The following is a 19,896-nucleotide window of genomic DNA, read 5'->3' as shown; positions in this document are numbered from 1 at the left end:
TTGATGTGGTGAATAACATTTATTGATTTCCGTATATTGAACCAGCATTACAATTCATATTACACATATAGAGAACAATTTTTCACATCTCTGGTTATATACAAATTATATTCACAAAATTTATATCTTCATACATATACTTAGGGTAATGATATACATCTCATTCCACCATCTTTTACCCCCATACCCCCTCTGTTTCCCTCCCACCCCATTGCCCAATCTAGAATTTGTCTAACCCTCCCATGCTCCCCTTCCAAACCCCACTATGAATCAGCCTCATTATATCAGAGAGGACATTCCACATTTGTTTTTTTGGGATTGGCTAACTTCACTTAACATTATCTTCTCTAACTCCATACATTTACCAGCAAATGCTATGATTTTATTCTCTTTTATTGCTAAGTAATATTCCATTCTGTATATATACCACAGTTTCTTTATCCATTCATCTATTGAAGGGCATCTAGGTTGGTTCCACAGTTTGGCTATTGTGAATTGTGCCTGTATAAACATTGATGTGGCTGTGTCCCTGTAGTATGCTATTTTAAGTCCTTTGGGTATAGACTGAGGAGAGGAACAGCTGGGTCAAATGGTGATTCCATTCCCAGTTTTCCAAGAAATGTCCATACTGTTTTCTATATTGGCTGCACCACTTTGCAGTCTCACCAGCAGTGTATGAGTGCACCTTTTCCCCCCACATCCTTGCCAACATTTATTGTTGTTTGTCTTCATAATACCGGCCATTCTGACAGGAGTGAGATGGAATCTGAGTAGTTTTGATTTGCATTTATGTAATTGCTAGCATTGATGAACATTTTTACCTATATTTGTTGATTGATTCTATATCATCTTTTCAGAAGTGTCTGTTCAGGTACTGGGCCCATTTATGGATTGGGTTATATTTTTTTTGGTGTTTAATTTTTTGAGTTCTTTATATACCCTAGAGATAAGTGCTCTATCTGATGTGTGAGTGGTAAAAATTTGCTCTCAAGATGCAGGCTCTCTATTCACCTCACAGATTGTTTCTTTTGCTGAGAAAGTTGGAGTCCATCCCATTTATTGATTCTTATTTTAATTCTTGCACCAAAGGAGTCTTATTAAGGAAGTCGGGGCCTAATCCCACATGATGGAGATTAGGGCCTACTTTTTCTTCTATTAGACACAGGGTCTCTGGTTTTATTCCTAAGTCCTTGATCTATTTTGAGTTGGGTTTTGTACATGGTGAGAGACAGGGGTTTAATTTCATTTTCTTGCATATGGATTTCCAGTTTCCCCAGCACCATTTGTTGAAGAGGCTATCTTTTCTCCAAAGCACATTTTTGGTGACTTTGTCTAATATAAGATAATTGTAGTTGTGGGTTATTCTTTGTGTCTGCTATTCTGTACCATTGGACTACCAGTCTGTTTTGGTGCCAATACCATGCTGTTTTTGTTACTATTGCTCTGTATTATATAGTTTGAGTTCTGGTATATTGATGCCACCTGCTTCACTCTTCCTGATAAGGATTGCTTTAGCTATTCTGGGTCTCTTATTTTTCCAGATGGATTTCATGATTTTTCTATTTATAAGAAGAATGTCATTGAGATTTTAATCAGAATTGCATTAAATCTGTATAGTGCTTTTGGAAGTATGTTCACTTTGATAATATTAATTCTGCTAACCCAAGAGCACGATAGATCTTTCCATCTTCTAAGGTCTTCTTTGACTTTCTTTATTTAGGGTTCTGTAATTTTCATTATATAGATCTTTCACCTCTCTCATTAAGTTGATTCCCAGATATTTTTTGAGGCTATTGTAAATGGGGTAGTCTTCCTCATTTCCATTTCTGAGGATTTATCACTGATATACAGAAATGCATTTGATTTATGGGTGTTGGTTTTATATCCTGCTACTTTGCTGAATTCATTTACTGGTTCTAGAAGTTTTCTAAAAACTTTTTCTAAAAAGTTTTCTAAAAACCAAATCTAAAGATTAGTTTGCTGGATATAAGATTCTTGGTTGGCATCCATTTCCTTTGAGATCTTGGTATATGTTTTTCCATAATTTTATAGCTTTGTGGGTCTTGTGGGTTGAAAAATCTGCTGAGATACGCTTTGGTCTCCCCCTGTATGTGATCTGATCCCTCTCTCTTATGGCTTTTATGATTCTATCCTTATTCTTTATGATAGGCATTTTCATTATAATGTGCCTTGGTGTAGATCTGTTGTAATTTTGTACATTTGGTGTCCTGTAAGCCTCTTGTGTTTGGTTTTTCAATTTGTTCTTTATGCTTTGGAAATTTTCTAATATCATTGAAGACATTTTGCATTCCTTAGGTTTGAAACCCTGTGCCTTCCTCTATCTCAACAACTCTTAGATTTGGTCTTTTGATGCAGTCCCATAATTCTTGGATGTTCTGTTCATGGTTTCTTACTATCTTTACTGTGTGATCTACTTTATGTTCTAGATTGTATACTTTGTCTTCATTATCTGACTTCTTTTTCCAAGTGATCTTGTCTGTTTTTTATGATTTCTATTGAGTTTTTTATTTGATTTATGTATCCTTTATTTCAAGGATTTCTGACCATTTTTTTCAGAGTCTATATCTCTCTCTTGAAGTAATCTTTTGCTACCTCTATTTGCTGGCTTATATCTTTGTTGGAGTTATCAATTTTTGCCTGTATTTGCTCATTTAGGTCATTCCTTAATTCAAAGATCATTTTAATTATGAACCTTCTGAACTCCTTCTCTGACATTTCATCAACTTCATTGTCCATAGGTTCTGTTATTACAGTGTCCTGGTTTGTTTGTGGCACTTTCCTCCCTTGTTTTTTCATGTTGTCTATGTGTCTTCCTTTCTTGCAGTGTGGATCTGAGATATTACAGTTTCTTCCTTATATTCTTGTAGTACCCATGCAGATTGTCTGAACCTCACCTTGATGTTGGGCTTCCAAACTCTGCAGGTGTCCCTCAGTGTGTGCTACTGTATCTATGGTTGGTGTCAGCAATAGCCCAGGTAACTTGAGATAATATTTAAGGTGTCCCAAGATGGAAGCAACATCTTACAGAGAAGGGGATGTAACAGTGGGCCTCACACTCTCTTTGGGATGCCTTCTCTGAGATGCAGCTGCTTGTAGGCCCTGTCTGTGGTCAAAAAAGTTAGGGGCTACTGTATGAGGAAGGCTATGGTGATGACTCTAGTGTCCCAAGATGGAAGTGGGTTAGGCTTAGGCTCCCAGGTGGGGGTTAGGGGGTGCAAACTCAGACCTACCCTGGACCTGGGTCCTGCACAAATCAATGTGGACAGATCTGGGCCAGACCTGATACACTGCTGGTCAGAAGAGGCAGTCCTGTGCTGGAAGCTGGGCTGCGGTAGTACCTGGTGGTGGAGGGGTGGACCCAGGCCTACTGTGAGCCTGGGTCTTTCCCAGGGAGGTATGGGTAGATCTGGGCTGCTGGGCTTGACCTCAAGTGGTAGTTTCCTGGTTGAAAGGGGCGATCCTGTTCCAGAGTCTAGTCTAGCAGGTGTCTGCCCCACCAGTGGAGGGGTGAGCCTGGGCCATGTACAGGCTGGTATGGAGTATGCCTTTTACCCCACATCATTGCCAGCACTTTTTGTTTTTTGTATTCTTAATAGTTTCTATTCCAACTGGAGTGAGATGAAATCTTAGAGTAGTTTTGACTTCCACTTTTCTAATCCTAGAGATGTTGAATATTTTTTCATATATTTGTTGGTTGATTGTATATCTTCTTCTGTGAGGTGTCTGTTAAGTTCACTGGCCAATTTATTCATTGGGTTATTTGTTTTTCTTGTGTGTAGCTTTTTAGTTCTTTATATACCCTAGAGATAAGTGCTCTATCTGATGTGTGAGTGGTAAAAATTTGCTCCCAAGATGTAAGCTTTCTATTCACCTCATTGATTGTTTCTTTTGCTGAGAAGAAGCTTTTTAGTTTGAATTCATCCCATTTATTGATTCTTGATTTTAATTGTATCACCAAAGGATTCTTATTAATAAAGTTGGAGCCTAATCCAACATGATGGAGATTTGGGTGAATTCTGTTACTTTTTAAGCCTTTTTTGCCTCACCTGAACTGATTAATGGACTCAGGGCTTTTTATAAACAATATATTTAAATTAACTAACATTTTTTTCTTGGTGCTCAAATTGTCCTAACTTGGCTAGTGGGGAGCTCTTTAAATTGGTTATTTTATCCCCAGCTGTTGGTCTCAAACATCCTTGCTTTATGGCAACAACAGGGCCTTATGGGTGCATGTTGAATTTTTCTAATCCAACAATGTGGTATTGAGATTGGATAGAAAAACTAAAAGATAGGTAAAAACTAGACAAAAGGAAGGACAAAGAGAGATTAAAAAGAGATTTTAATCTGAAAGTCTCATGCCTGATGCTAAAGTTTTGCATATGTTTCTTCCCAGGTCTGTTACTCCCCAAGCCAACTGGGCTAATTTCAGTCCCAAATTTCTGTGCAATCTTACAGTTCTTAGAAATTCATCCAGTTATGAAAATTATCTTGTGCACTGTGGATTGTCTTATGTAAGAAACACATTAAGCAAAAAGAGAGAGACAATATTTTAAGAAACTTATAACCTAGGGTACTTTCCAGTGTGATTTATTGGTCACTTAACATAGACCACATCAGTCTAAGAATCCATCCTAAACCATCTTGTGATCACCAGACTGATGTCATCCTCAAATACTTTCCCATGTTCACCCCTCACGAAATTCCATTAAAAGAGCCTGAGAACCCCCAAAAGCATCTCTGTCAAGATGACTCACATTCTCAGTAAATCTCTGCCTCAGACATGTTCTTCAATTTATTTCTGCACATTTATCAAGAAACCCATTCACCCTAAGTTCAGGTCCACCTCTCCAGAAACTCCTCAGACTTCTTCCAGTGACAGTATACCTATCTCCTGGTTTCTCTTAATCAAGGATTGTAAAGTACAAAATTTGAAGACTCGAGAATCAGATGAGTACTGGTGCTGATAGAAAATACAGTTGCTGTTTTGGGCACACCAGTGGCAAGCTGGGACAGATATTTCCCTTTCAGTCCCTCATGTATCATGCTATAAATTAGATCACCACTGAAAGAAGAACCTGACTCTACTAAGACATGAATGCCCTTAGCAGCTTTCATCTGGACCCAACTCTACTCTTCTTTCATTACACCTATGTGTTGCACCAGCCAGTGTTTATCAACACATTTCTGACATGACTTCTTTATGGATCCATTATTCTGTGTACTCCCCAGGCCCCTGGGCAGACTTATCCCTTAGGCAATAACATCCTTCATTTTGGACCCAATATCTTCCTGCTTCATGGTTGCCTCTCTTATTTTGGTGGAAAAAAGTGTCCAATGGCTTTCTAAGAAAAAAGACAGTGTTTTGATTTGTTGCATGTCTGAAAATGTCTTTATTCTACTACTCCATGCCAATGAGAGTTAGGCAGGTCTATAATGAGCTGGACAGGATTTTACATCCAAAGTTTTTCAGTACCACGTCATAGCTTCCCTACCTCCAGCTCTGCTGTTAAGAACTTTTCTGACATTCTGACCTCAGGTCCATCTACCTCACAACACCCCGACTCTTTCAAGCTTAGGAAATCTTATCCACATCCCTGATATCCAGAAATGTCCCAGTGATGTGTCCTTCTTTGGAACCAGTTCATTCTTTTTGGTGGAGATTTGGAGGGCCCTTTCAATGTAGCAATTTAAAAATTTCTCCTTTCTATTCAGGGAAAACAAATTAAAGTGCTTTCTCATTTCCTGCAGAAGCTCTGTCCTCTGATTTTGCTTCCTATTTGTCAGGCACTAAAACTCTTGGAATGAACTCATCTGGGACTTTCCCACCTTCTGAATGTCACAGCACACACAAAGAATGATACTAGTAGTATACTTTGGGACAAGGATACTTGCTCTAGAGGTGTCCAGCTCAAATCTCCAGCCACCAGACTGCCCCCTCCAGCTGCCCTGAGTTGGAGAGGTCAACACTTTGACAATGCCCCAACCCACAGTGAAAAGTTCTACTCACACCTTTTACTTTGCTTGCCTTTTCCATAACAATTACATTTTGTCCCATTTTCTGGAGAAAGGCCATTGTCCTCCAATTTTTCTATTGATTTTTTTTTTGTTAATGTCAGTTGTTACACTTTTTAATTTCCAAGGACTCCCTGATTCCAATTATCAAAGAACATCCACTATAGTTCTCTTGAGCTTCTTTTGCACCCTGCCTTGCCTTTCCCTGGTGTTTTGCTATTGTTGTTGTGGTGGTGGTTGGTAATTGTTTTATTCTATGTCGGTTTCTCTTTCATGCTTAGTATTCCAAAAAGTGCCCACCACCAAACCCTGGGTGTCAGTCCATATTTAGGGGAAAACACAAAAGACTGCTGGAAATTCTGTTTACCCAAGTGGGACTTGTCAGCTGGGGGCTTCTCTGCTGATATGATCAAGGAGTCACAGTAGCTTTCTCTGTTGAAGAATGGCAAATAGAAAAAAAAAAAACCCTGGTCCTGCTGCTGGCTCTGATGTGTAAGTAGCTGGAGTGGGGGCTGGGGTGCTTCTGCTGGATCCCTCTCCCCTCATTTCAGCCCAGTGCTTTTCTCATCAGTTCTTGCAGGGCTGAGACCTACCTCCTATCAAGGGGCTGCTAGGGAAGAGGGGGGCTGCCTGGTTGCCAGGGCAGAGGGGATGGCATCTGAGGTTCAAACCACTCCATAAACAGACTTTCTACCAAGGGCCCTGTGGCCACCTGCACTTCACCCCCCCTCTCCAGGGACTCCAAGGTTGAGACTGTCAGCTCCTCTGGGCTGCTCCTCCCTCCTCCCTCCACAGACACTGAGCTCCTTCCTCTAGCCACTTTCCTGCTCAAAACTCTGCTGGCATCTCTTGTCCTCTGCTCAGCTCCTCTCTCCTTGTCTTGTCCTTGGTTTTAAGATTTAAAGAGCTCTTTGTCTGTTGGGTTAGCAGGGCTTTATGTGCAAGAAGATTTGACTACATATGGCCACAAATATACAAACTATTTTTGTGAGCAGAGTAGAATATATGTGAATGTTTAAAATCACATTCCTTCAGGTATTACTTAGTCTCTCTTTTAACTGTGAAACATGTCTAAGCATTAAATCCCATGTGTTAAACTCTTTATTTGTCCTGAAGTGTGAATTTGAAAATAACCTGGCACTACTATGTAATCATAAAACAATTTTCATTTTCACTTTGCAATAACATATAAATCCATAACAGTCAGTTAAAAAAGGATTGGAGCATTCCAATCCTGAAAAGAGAAAATAATCCAAATTAAAAATTTACTAATAACTAAAATATTCCAAATAACAAAGGAAGTCATTAACCTAAAGATTTTTCAATTAAGGTCTTTTTTTTACCTATTGATATGCCAGTAACAAGGATACATATTTCACAGATTGCATTGCAAACCCAATGCCTAACAATTTCCTTCCAAGTGCCTACTTCTACAGCTACAGGAAATAAGATGTGGACACTTCACGCACACACACACACACACACAAGCACACACACAATTCATTATGCAGTTCAAAATTATTGCTTTGAAAATAGTATTTCTTTTACAAATAAAAAAATGAATTCATTGACAATAAAGAGATAAGTTTTTCTTAATGAGCTAGTCTATTCATATTTTAAAAATCTAATAGATCTATCCTAGGGTCATTTTATCCCCTGAATCATCACCAGTAACTCTGAGCAGTTCATGTTCACAACTGAATTTATTCATCTGATCAAGTCTAAAAATTTTTAGGGTGTCACTTTTTAATTTTTTTCTTGACTTCTTGACTAAGGATGCATTCATTTCCTATAAAGTGTAACCATGGAAAGGGTTGGTTTAAATGTTATTTTATAACATAGTATTAATATACTATATAAATACTATGTGTCATAAACTGGGGTGAGGTTGATCTTAGCAGGCACAGGTTCTTAAGTAAGTTCAGCAGCATGCCTCAGAATGGAAAACTGGAAATTTTAAATGGAAACTTGGGTTCCTCCTTTGTCTCTGCTTTACTTCTTGAGCAGTTATAGGTGTGTCTGGGTATGTGTGGCTGAGTGTAACTTCTCTGAGAAGCTGATGCCTAATAAGTAATAAGTATACATAATTTTCTTCTGCTGTGTTCTTGGCCCAATCTATGGTATAGCAAGCCTGGAAATGTAAGGTGTGTGGTCTTCCATGTGATCCTACAACATCCACGTGGCTAACCTTATGATCAGATATAAGGAGGTTAACATTGATGCTGTTTGTTCTAATTTCATTCTACTGTTACTTGTCTGAGTTAAATGGAATTTACTGACCTGTAATAAATTGCCTTGGACTGGAGTCTTCAATACAGTAATTATTAAGTATCTGAGGGGCATTTGTTCCAAGACCTCCATGCAAACTAAAGCCCTCAGATGCTCAGTTACTTATTATAAAATAACATCATATTTAATGTAACCTGTGAACATCCTTCTGTAGTCTTCAGATCACCACTAGATTACTTATGACAGCTAATACAACATAGGTGCTCTATAAAGAGTTGTTAAACCATAATGTTTAGGGAATAACAAGAAAACAAGGCTGCATATGTTCAGTAGAGAATCAGTCCCGCCCCTGAATATTTTCCATCCACTGTCGGTTAAATCTGTGGATAGGTAACCTGTGGATATGCAGCACCAACTATATTTTATTTATGGAACTAAGTACTCCCTTTCTCTGTCAAGGCACCAAATCATAACAGATGCAATTACTCAAGAGTAGTTATGAACCACTGGTAGACCCCCAGTATCTACTGATAACTGCAGTCATTTAGGGTAATCACAGTGTATGTTACTGAGCCTCAGCACTGAAATACAACCCCCACCACCCTGACCCTGAATCCAAAGTCATTTAATTTATCTGAATTTTTTTTTACAGCAATCCTAACCCACAGCAGGAAGGAAGCAGACAACCAGTATCATTTTCCTTACATCAGTGCAATGGCACCCCACCCAAGCAACAAGGTGCCAAACCAGACCCAGCTTCCCTCTGGCATCTGAGTATTCCTGACCCCATGTAAATGCTAATCTTCCATAAAGTCTGTCAAAATTGAACTTAAAGGTGAGTAGAAATTAAATGCCAATTTCATCCAACACACAAACCCCAAACGTAAGTAAAACTTTCTGAAAGGACGCTGCAGAGTCCATGCAAAATCCAAAAACCATGCCATACACCCAAACCTCATGCAAGAGATTTGTTGTCAGTAGCACAAAGCAAACCAACAAGGCTGTCCCTCTTAGGTGATGAGCCCTAGCATGCAGGCACTCACACAGCAGCTTTATGGATCTCACGAGATTTTTTCATAAGATGCTTAGGAGTTGTGTCGTAAACTGGGGTGGGATTGATCTTAGCAGGCACATGTCCTTAAGGAAGTTCAGCAGCATGCCTCAGAATGAAATCTTTGGAGCCTCTAGATAAAATGTGTCTTGACCTAAAATGGTGAATCTGATGCCAACATTGATCTGATGCCAATACTTTCCCCATATCATCTTATCCTTCAATAGGCCAAATCTAATAACATTTTGCCTAGAGTAAATTTAATTAAGAAAAAAACAAACAAACAGCCTTTTCAAGTTGTGAAAGGATCCTGGAGATTATCTTTGCAAGCTTGAAAATCTCAAAACCACAAGCCCTGTGTGTGTTAGAACAAATGTGTACGTGCAGACCAGGCCAGCACAAGAGGGGAGACCATGGCTCCTGCACAGAAAAGGCAGCACGGAGGGAGCCCGGTGCAGCCACCCTTGGCACCGACCCCTTGGCCTCTAGGCACCCACCTCTCTAGCCTCCAGCCCTCTGGGTTCCCAATGCCCAGCTCCCTGCTTCAGGACCCAGCGGCCTCCAGGTCTCCAGGAGGTAGGGATCTCCACTGGCGGCAGGACGGGCGGGGTCACCTACAATTCGGTCTGGGAGCTGCTGCTGGGCTCCCTTCGCGCCCACCCATCCAGCTGCAATAGCCTCGCCCTGCGCTGAGCCTGCACGACCCGGATCCCGGTGGTCTATCGCGTCAAGAGCCGGCCGCGGTGGCGACAAGGTCTGAGGCTGCCACCGAGATCCAGAAGGTAACCTGAGCTGGGGCCTTGTGCCCAGCCCAGCCCCACTTTTCCAGGTTCCAGTCTCTGCGTCCCAGCCCCGCGCATCCCCAGCCGCAATTTCCAGAGGCCGCTTCTCCCGAGTTGGAGTGGATAGGCCACCCCCGCGTGCTACAGCGATTCCCCTCAGACACATACCTCAGATTCTCTGCGCCACGACCCACAGGGAGCAGAACCAAAGGAGGAAGAACCAGGGGCTTCCGGGCTTTAAATACTGGCAGGGTGTGTATGAGGGTGGGGTTCTGGAAAGAGCCTGCTTGCCACAGGGCCAGCAGCTGCCTCCACAGAGGGAAAGAAGGGAGAGGCCCCAGGTGTGCACAGGTACCCACTGCACTTTTATTTTTTTCATTTGTTCTAATTAGTTAGACATGGCAGCGGAATGCATTTGATTCATTGTATACAAATGGAGCTAAATAACTGTTTATCTTGTTTTTTTCCATTCCATATGCTATGAAAATCCTTCTAATCTGGTAGCAGATCTTTCCTCTTTTGTTTCCTGAGGGCACAGTATTCCTTTGCCTTTTGGAGTGTTTCCAATCTTATGTCTTTTTAAAATAATGCCACCATAAGTAACCAAGTAGAACTCTCCTCATACTTTAGGGCACAGCTGGAGATGTTGTCAAAATGCAGATGCCAATACAGTAAATCCTAAGATTGGGCATTTCTAACAAGTTCATCTGTGGCTACCATCCTGCTGGTCTACAGACCAAACTTTGAATGGCAAGCTCTTAATGTCAATATGATTTTGTAACAGTGGAGAATTATCCACTAATCCAGATTACCAGATTCCTAAAAGGAAATTTTCAGGTCAAAAGATGAATACTCATGTTTTAGGTGTCAAATTCCCCTTCAGAGCCTGGCCTGGTGGTACACACCTGTAATCTCAGCAGCTCAGGGGACTGAGGCAGGAGGATTGCAAGTTCAAAGCCAGCCTCAGCAACTCAGCAAGACCCTATCTCAAAATAAAAAGGGCTAGGTATGTGGCTCAGTGTAAAGGACCCCTGGATTCAATCTCTGGTTCCAAAACCAAAATTTCCCTTCACAGAGACTGTGTCATTTTGTTCTTGACAAAGATTCTCTGCTTGGCCAAATCTTACTCAGCCTTCTGAACTTTCTCCTACCTTGTCAAATTCAGTTTTAACCCAAATCCTGCCAAATCAGTTTAGCCAGAAATCACCAACTTCAATGTCTAACCAGCCTTGATCTGAACAGTTTCCTTATTACCTGTCTTCAACAAGAATCCTGTTAGGTCAATTCAGCCAAAATACCCCTTATCCTGATTTTTCCTCCTAGTAATTTTCCATCCCCAGCCTCTACACTACTCTTGACTATAAATGCTCACGTGCACATGCCATATTCAGAATTGAACTCAATCTCTCTTACTCTACTGTACAACTCCATTGCACTCATATCTAATACTTAATGGATAAAGTTTTTCTTTCCATGCTTTACAAATATCATTGAATAATTTTTTTTTTCTCCAACATTTTCTCACCAGCTGTATCCCCAGCCTTACTAACAGAGTTACTGTCAAACTTCTTGATTTTTGCCAACTGGATAGGAGAGAAATATTAAATCAGTGTAAGTCTAGTAAACATTTTCTTTTTCTTTATTTTATGTCTTAAAATGATATTTCGTTGGTGCTGCATATTAAACTTGGAGTCTTTCACAGGCTGAACAGGGACTCTAGCACTAAGCTCCCACCCCAGCCCTAACATTTTGTTGTTAGGAGTGAGAATGGGACAGATGTGGTGGCACATGCTTGTAATCCCAGTGACTGGTGGGGCTGATACAGGAGGATCACAAGTATAAGGCCACCATCAGCAATTTAAAGAGATCCTGTCTCAAAATTAAAAGATAAATGGTGATGTTGTTCAGGGCTAAAGCATCTTGGGTTCAATCCTCAGTCCTGGGGGTCGGGGGGGGGGATTGAACACCTTTACATCTTTTCATGCATTTAAAACACATCACCTCATTTCTGTTTGTCTTTCCTTTTGGGTTATTCCTGACCTATGTTCTCTTTTAAAAAATATTCCTTTTCTTTTGGTACCTGGGATTGAAGCTGAGGTGCTTAACCACTAAGCCGCATACCCAGGCCATCAGCCCATTTTTTGCTTTTGTTTTTGCTTTTGTATTTATAAGAGAAAGAGTCTCATTAAATTGCTTAGGGCCTTGCTAAATTGCTGAGGCTGGCTTTGAACATGTGATTCTCTTGCTTCAGCCTCCTGAGCTTCTGAGATTACAATCATGTGCAAGAATCTTCTTTGATTCTTTGTATATCCTTATGTATAAGGATAATTAATGCTTTGTATGAATCACATACTCCTCAACCCCCATCCCACATGTCACCTGTTTTCTGATGTTCCTTCTGCTGACTTTGGCATACAATTTTTCATGAAATCAAATTTAGTGACTTTCCTTTATTGTTTCTGTATTTGAGTCATAGTTAAAAATTCTCTAATTTTCCAAGTTCATCGTTTATTTCCCGCAGTATATGGCTTTACTTTTTATATTCAGATTGTTGGTTCATTTAGAGTTTATTCTGACACATCAGAAATAGAAATCCAACTTCAAGTCATTTCTAAATGAGTTTCCAGTTTTCCTAGTTCAGTTTATTAAAAAGATCATATTTTCACTATTAGTTTGACATGCCACTTTCTTACATGCCAAATTGCTATATATACTTGAGTCTGTTTCTGGATTTTATATTTCATCACACTCTCAATTTCAGAAGTTTAATGATATGGCTTAATATCTCAGAGCTAGTCCCCTTAATTGCTCTTCTGTTTCAGGTTTTTCTGGCTGTCGTTTCCGCTTTTTTCCCCCACACAAACTTGAGAGTCAACTTACTTAGCTCTAGTTTAAAACAAAAGAGAGATGGGGGGGGGGGCTGGGCATGGTGGTACATGCCTGTAATCCCAGTAATTTGGAAGGCTGAAACAGGAGGATGTCAAGTTCAAAGCCAGCCTCAGCAATTTTCGAGACCCTAGGCAACTCAGTAAGACCCTGTATCAATATAAAATATTAAAATAGGGACTTCATACATTACTTTTTACATATACATGTACATGTGTATATACATGACTTTATACATTTCTTTTTGTGAATTAACATTTGTACCTTAATATAGCTGTTCCAAGCAAGGCCTTCTGGGTATATTGACCAAATAATTTGGGGGAGGAAACTATGTCTATACTGAGCATGTATAGTATAACAATTATCTACCCAATATTTACATTGTATTGGGTATTAAAAGTAACCTTAAGTGATTTAAATACATACGAGAAGTATGGACTCTGTAAATACTATTCTATTTTATAAAAGTGACTCAAATTTATGCAGATTTTGATGTCTGCAAGATGTCTATCTAAAATCCATGAAGGACTGGTTCTAGGACTAGTTCTAATTTGAAAGATTGATTCTAATTATTTAAATTAATATTTCCAAGTCACATAGGTGAATAACATGAAGCTCAGAAACCTTCTAAAAATATTTTTTAGCATAAAGATTTTTAGCACATTTTTTCCCACTTTTTATAACACAATCCTAAAGGCTTAGAATGTAAAACAGAATCAAAATCAAAAGTAACTAGGTTTTTAATCATACATGATAGGAGTACACAGTTGGAGAACTATTCTAGTGAATAAGTGGTTCTGGTGTTCATGTGATGACAAGGCCTAGGTCTATGGTTGTCTATAACCCTACATGAAAATCAGTTTGATGTGGAACCACCAGAAATGCTTATAAGGCCTTTCTTCCACTCTTTTTAGCCATTCACTACAGGAGGTGGGGTGGTAGTGGTGCTGCATTCTCCCTGTTTTTCTGTTTTGTTTGCTTTTTTTGTTTTTATGCTGGGGATTGACCCCAGGGCCTCCTATATGTTAAGTGCATGCTCTGAGCTGCCTCCCCACAGTTTCTGTGCTGGCAATCTGTAATCTGATTCTTGGAAAATCAGTTTCCATATAGACAATAAAAGTAACCACTCACAGTAAAGACTAATGCTATTGCTTGCTGTCTCAGAACTTTTCTGTTATTTTCTCCTATTTCCCTCATCCTCATAATGAAGAACTTAACAATTGGTAAATATATTCCTTTCCTTCACTGGGGTCTAGAAAGATGAAGTAAAGACCTGCAGGAACAGATCCATTAGTCAGACCTAGCAAGGCGGTCAGAGGAGGAGAGCATCCCTGGCTCAATGTGTGGAGGAAGAGAGTGACCATGCTGAGGCTCCCTACCTACAATGTGGGGCTCTCCCAGTCCTCTTCCATCTAGAGACAACAGCCAAGACCTGGAAGACCATCACCAAGGTCCCTGCAGGCCTTGTTACCCCAGATGTATTCCTGCTAACCTACTTCCCTTTCTTCCTCTTTCACTCTTCCTGTGATCTAGTACCTCTATATTCTCACCTGTGACCTCATAAACCCCACTTTCTATGCTCCATCCCCCTTCTTTGTCCACCATTAGAAACTCTGAACCCTTATGCAAATCTACTATTTATATTGTTGATACTAATCAAACACATAATTTCTGTGTATTGTGACAAAACTGTAATTGTCTAAATAGGAGTTATTTGGTTTAAGGCTGTATATTGTTTACATTGGGAGCTGTAATATTGATCTGCCCTTAAAGGCAAGGTGCTTATAACCTGTGGGGACACTACAAGATTATAGGGTAGAAACTGTAATATCTCAATCTGCGCTTCTAGAGAGAAAGACACATGAACACCATGAAAAAAAAAAAAGGGAAGAAAGCACCCCAAACAAACCACAATGCTATAATAATAGAATCCATTTACAGCACAGTATGTGAAATGTCAGAGAAGGGGTTCAAAATATAATAATTAAAATGATCTGCAAGTCAAATAATCACAAAAGAGAGCCAATACATGCAAAAATTGATCATTCCAACAAAGTATAAGAAAGCACATATAGGTAGCAAAAGATTACTGCAAGAAAGACAGAGAGGGCCTGGGGTTATAGCTCAGTGGTAGCACACTTGCTAATATGTCTACCATATTTGGAACAGGATGTTTTTTATGCATCAGTATGTGGGGGAGAATGATATATGAATGGTGTTTTACATTTTTGTTGTATTCTTATGTCTTTAATTTTTTCTTTTGGTTCATATACTTCCTCTCTCTTGTCTATTTTCTTAGACATTCTTTCCAATATTTCTTCAACAAACACCAATCTCTTTCAGCTCCTCTTCCACTCTTCCTGTGAATTTTACTCCTAGCTTCTTCCTTCCTCCCTCACAAGCATAATGTACTATACTTATATTATCTCTGTTCTCTCATTCACCATTTGAAATTGTCAACAGTTTTAACAAATTTTCTGTTTATGCTATTGTTAGTTATTGAAGCCATCATTTTGGTTTAATGTGAGAAAGCAGTAGATGCCTTAGTGGGAACTATTACGTTTAAGAATGTATACAAATTATATCTCAATTACACTGGGTGCTTTTCCTTTCACTACTGGAGTGGCTCTATACAATGTACAGCCAGAGGGATGAGAAGTTATGCTCCATTTGTGCACAACATGCATTCTACTGTAAAATAAAGATAGAATGAAGGAAATAAATCCATGAGTGTGAAGTATCACCTGCATCTTAAGTTTTCCTCAAGACTTTTGTGTCTGGACATATACCCATGGAATGTCCCCAGGTGTATGTCCTGGAAGCTGAGATTGGAGGACCTCTAAGCCATTTCAGTGTCAGGCAATAGCTGGAGGAGGGCAGTGCCACTATCAGAAGACAAGAAGTGGGGGAGTGCAAGGATTCCCTCTCATTTGCAGATCACTAGCAGTTTTCCAGTGGTACTCAGTGATTCCTTGGTGTCTAATACTAATAAAATTCACTACAAACATGTCAACAGAAAGACCTGATCCCAAGAAAGTTCTTTCTCTAACTTTAGATTTAATTGGTCCCTGATGCTAATGATGATGGACAGCAGCTCTTACTCCATAACAACTTGACAATTCCTTTTCTCAAACATCCCTGGATGGGGGTTGGTTCCATTTGGTTTTGAATGGATTTTAGTACTCCATGAAAAATAAAAGTAAAAAAGCCTTCTCTCGGGCAGCTAGACAGCAATCTGCATTTGCAATCAGTAAATTGAAAATAAAGATTTACCAGGAATCTGTGTCATGAGTACTAACACTGTTATGGGCTAGGCTATATGGCCAATGACCAAACAGACTCCATTGTACCCTGAGACTCCATGTCATGTAAGAAATGCTTCTCCCATGAGAAAATTCCACCTCTGCCATCCAGATCCTGCTTACCACACCCTACTTAGAAATGCAAATGTTTCTGTTCTTCTTACACTATGTAAAATTGTTCTCTTTTTGGTTCCCATTTCTCTTGAGGAGTGTTCCCTAATGACATAAAATATTGACATTTGTCTAGATATTAGTAACCATTCTTTGACTTGTACTCAGTGACTGTGGTTTTCACCCACTTCCTCTTCTGCCTATGATTTTAGATTTCATGATGTTTGTTTGTAGTTTTGAATCATAGCAATAGCCACTTATAATTAATGTACTGATATCTTTTACTTATGTTATAAAAGGTGTTCTCTAACCCATGTCGGGGGTTGAAGTTTGTGGACTTGCAGCATGCCCTTTGGCCTGCCAGTGGTAAAACTGGACAAATAACTGGTGAAAAAATGGTCCGTTTTCTGCTTTAAGATTGACTCAGTGATTTATTACAGTCTTTCCATAACAACACAGCTTGTTTTAATTCTGTATTTGGGATTGTTTAAAGTAAATATTTTGTTTTGCAGTTTTGTGTTCTGTACATCGATATATATATAATATATATATATATATATATATATATATAGATATAGATATATATATAATATATATATATATATATATATATTATATAATATATATATATATATATATATATAAAATATACCTACATATATATATATATATATATATATATATATATATATATATATATATTTAATCACAGGGACTGAGGCATGTTGAACAGGTGCTTTACCACTTAACACTGGGCTATACTGATAGCCCTTGCTATGTGGTATATTTGTAAACAAATGTTAGATTTTTAGATATAATACATTGACAGAGACACATTTGAAAAGAATGTTGCCTCCCATATTTAGCTTATTGAATTCAAAGTGGATTTGGCATCAGACATAACATTGGAGCTTACATATGACCAGATCAAAGCATAGAAACTAGCTGGACATGGTTCCATGCACCTGTAGTCCCACCCACTTGGGAGCTGAGGATGTATGATCCCTCCATCCCAGGAGGTTGGGACCTACCTTGGCAACACAGCAAGACCTTATGAAAGAAAGAAAGATGGAAGGAAGGGAAGGGAAGGAAAGAAGGAAAGGAAGCAAAGGAATGAAGGAAGGATGGAAGGAAGGAAGGAAGGAAGGAAGGAAGGAAGGAAGGAAGGAAGGAAGGAAGGAAGGAAGGAAGGAAGGAAGTTTGTCTATAAAGAAGAGCAATTATTATTAAAAAATATTAAAGAATAAATAATGGGCTTGGAATGTGACTTGGTGATTAAGTGCTCCTGGGTTCAATCCCTGATACCAAAAAAACCCCAAAAACAAATAGCAGCAATTATTACCAATTTTTATCCCAAACTGGAGTCATTTTTCCCTCTTGGGAATACAGAACCAATAAATAAGACTCAAATCCAACTGACTGAGCAGTAAGAAAAATGTTTATTCTTGGTGAAAGAATAGAAAAAACAGAGACAAGTCCTTGAATATCACTTTCTTGGCTCATTTGGGTATGGAATAGCCTAGATATTGGGTAAAATAAATGAAACAAGAATATTCCTCTCCTTTATTGAAGTGGGACAGAAGAGGCTGGACATCTGAAGAATTTTTAGGAAGCAAGTTGATTGACTGTAGGTGGCTTATGACTAATAATTTTTCCTTTGAACAAAGATAGTGATAAATTTTGAACTTTATATCCAGTGGTGGGGGTGGGGATGCTTGGAGGTTTACCTGAGAAGTGCTCTCTGTTCCATCTCCTAGATCAGACACAGGTTTCACAAGTTTTGTTGTTGTTGTTGTTTTCTGTAAACGTGACATTTACAAAAAAAAAAAAAAAGAAAGAAACTACCAACCACAATATTACCTGTATGTGGAAGTTTTGGTGATAGAAAGCTTTCTGAAGAAGAGGAAATTATAGTTTATAAATATAGTGGGGGTATCCACTTAACTATGGTAAGGGTGTTCTGGGTGGGGGTCTCTGGCTTGCTCCCTTCTAGAAATTTGGGCACCACCTCTTTTTGCTCCTTTTATGGTTCTTTCTGGCCATGATATTGGTGACTATAGACCTTCATGGCAGTGGAGAGTGTGATTTACCCTGCAGATGGAATTATAATGAATTTGGAGGGCATTCCAACAGCCATTCTAGATCCAACCCATTTTGGACAGCCCACCTGAGGAGGATTTCTGGACTTCAGGCTTCCTGTCCTCAAAGGTGAGCAGGATTAGTGTGAGATCAAAATTTAGCTGGGTCACATAGGCATCAACCCCTCACCACACCACCTGCTCCACCCGGCTCACAAGTTACTTTTCACTCCTCATTTGAGGGGTTCTGAAGGGCAAAGTTCTGTCTTCTGTAACATTTTTAAGCTGAATATGGGTAATGTCAAGGGGCCCAGTAGGGGAGTGAAGCATTTCCTAGCTAATCATCAACAGGTTTGGTTATCACCGGGTCATAGGCCTACCTACCCCTTCTCTGAGAGACTGTGGTTGTAAACACACAGGTTCCTGCCTTTCACTTTTAAATGTGGCCAGACAGTTAAGAATGCATGACCCAGAGCACAGGAGGAGCAGGATAACTAGTGTTTAGGGGCCCCCCAAAATGTTCAAACCAGGTAATGTTTGATAAGGCCAAATAGATACTTAAACAGACTCTAGTTCTTTAAGACAGTTTCCCTAAGTAATAAAAAGCTAACAAATACAGTGGAAAACACAAGAAATTATCTTGATCAAATAAAAAATATTTGGTCTTCAAGCCAATTCTTTGAAAATTTTAATGAGGGCAGATCCATATTTTAAGAAAATTTATAGTTCAAAACATAAAAGCTGGGTATGGTGGCACACACCTATAATCTCAGTGGTGCAGGGGGATGAAGCTGGAGATTGGCAGGTTCAATGCCAGCCTCAGCAACTTAGCAAGACACTGCCTCAAAATAAAAAGTAAAAAGGGGTTGGGGATGTGGCAAAGTGGTTGAGAGCATCTGAAGTCAATCCCTGGTATAAAAACAAAAATAAATAAATAAAATCATAAAAATCTAGATTCTGGTGTTAAATCTGAGGTTAATTTTTATTTTTTTGACACATGGAGGCAGCCTCTTAGAAAACCCAGGAAACTTAGCTGTGAAGAATGAGAGCCAGAGTGCCACCCAAAGCTGGAGGTGGGCTGGAAAGAGGATTATGTTTTAAGGACACAACAGAGTTGAGCATGTCATTTGTCTCATTTCTCAAATCTTAAACTACTCACCCGTGTCCTGCATGAGCTATGAAAGTTGGGTTTCCCTTGCGTGAAATATGCTGGCTGAGAAATATGGCAAAACAATCACATGACCCGAATAATTTTGAAAAGTGAAGGTGTGACGGATTTGGCACCCTAGGGACCCTGCATCCTTCCACATTGAAGGAGAGAGAGAGAAAGAGCAAAGGACCCATGTTTTGTTTTGTTTTAATACAAGGGGGATTCAAAGGATTCCAATGGAATATTCTTTTGCCAGAAAAGGTAGGAAGTGGGC

General features: G+C 39.4%; 1 protein-coding gene across 3 annotated transcripts in view; it reads right to left on the bottom strand.

Moving 5' to 3' along the window:
- Positions 1-19,896, bottom strand: part of LOC117794681 (serpin B6-like) — a 154,163-nt gene that overhangs the window by 14,957 nt on the left and 119,310 nt on the right. The window contains exon 1 of one of the 3 annotated variants that reach the window (XM_071613627.1): positions 10,264-10,298. The exons of the other annotated variants lie outside the window; for them this stretch is intronic. The gene's annotated coding sequence lies outside the window, so the exon portion shown is untranslated. Of the gene's footprint in view, positions 1-10,263; positions 10,299-19,896 lie in introns of those variants that run through there. 3 annotated transcript variants of the gene reach the window in all.

Source organism: Marmota flaviventris, chromosome 6 (genome assembly GCF_047511675.1).
Source record: "Marmota flaviventris isolate mMarFla1 chromosome 6, mMarFla1.hap1, whole genome shotgun sequence".
Classification (NCBI taxonomy): domain Eukaryota; kingdom Metazoa; phylum Chordata; class Mammalia; order Rodentia; family Sciuridae; genus Marmota; species Marmota flaviventris.
Note: the sequence above shows the minus strand (reverse complement) of the source record. Positions and strands in the feature narration are given on the sequence as shown.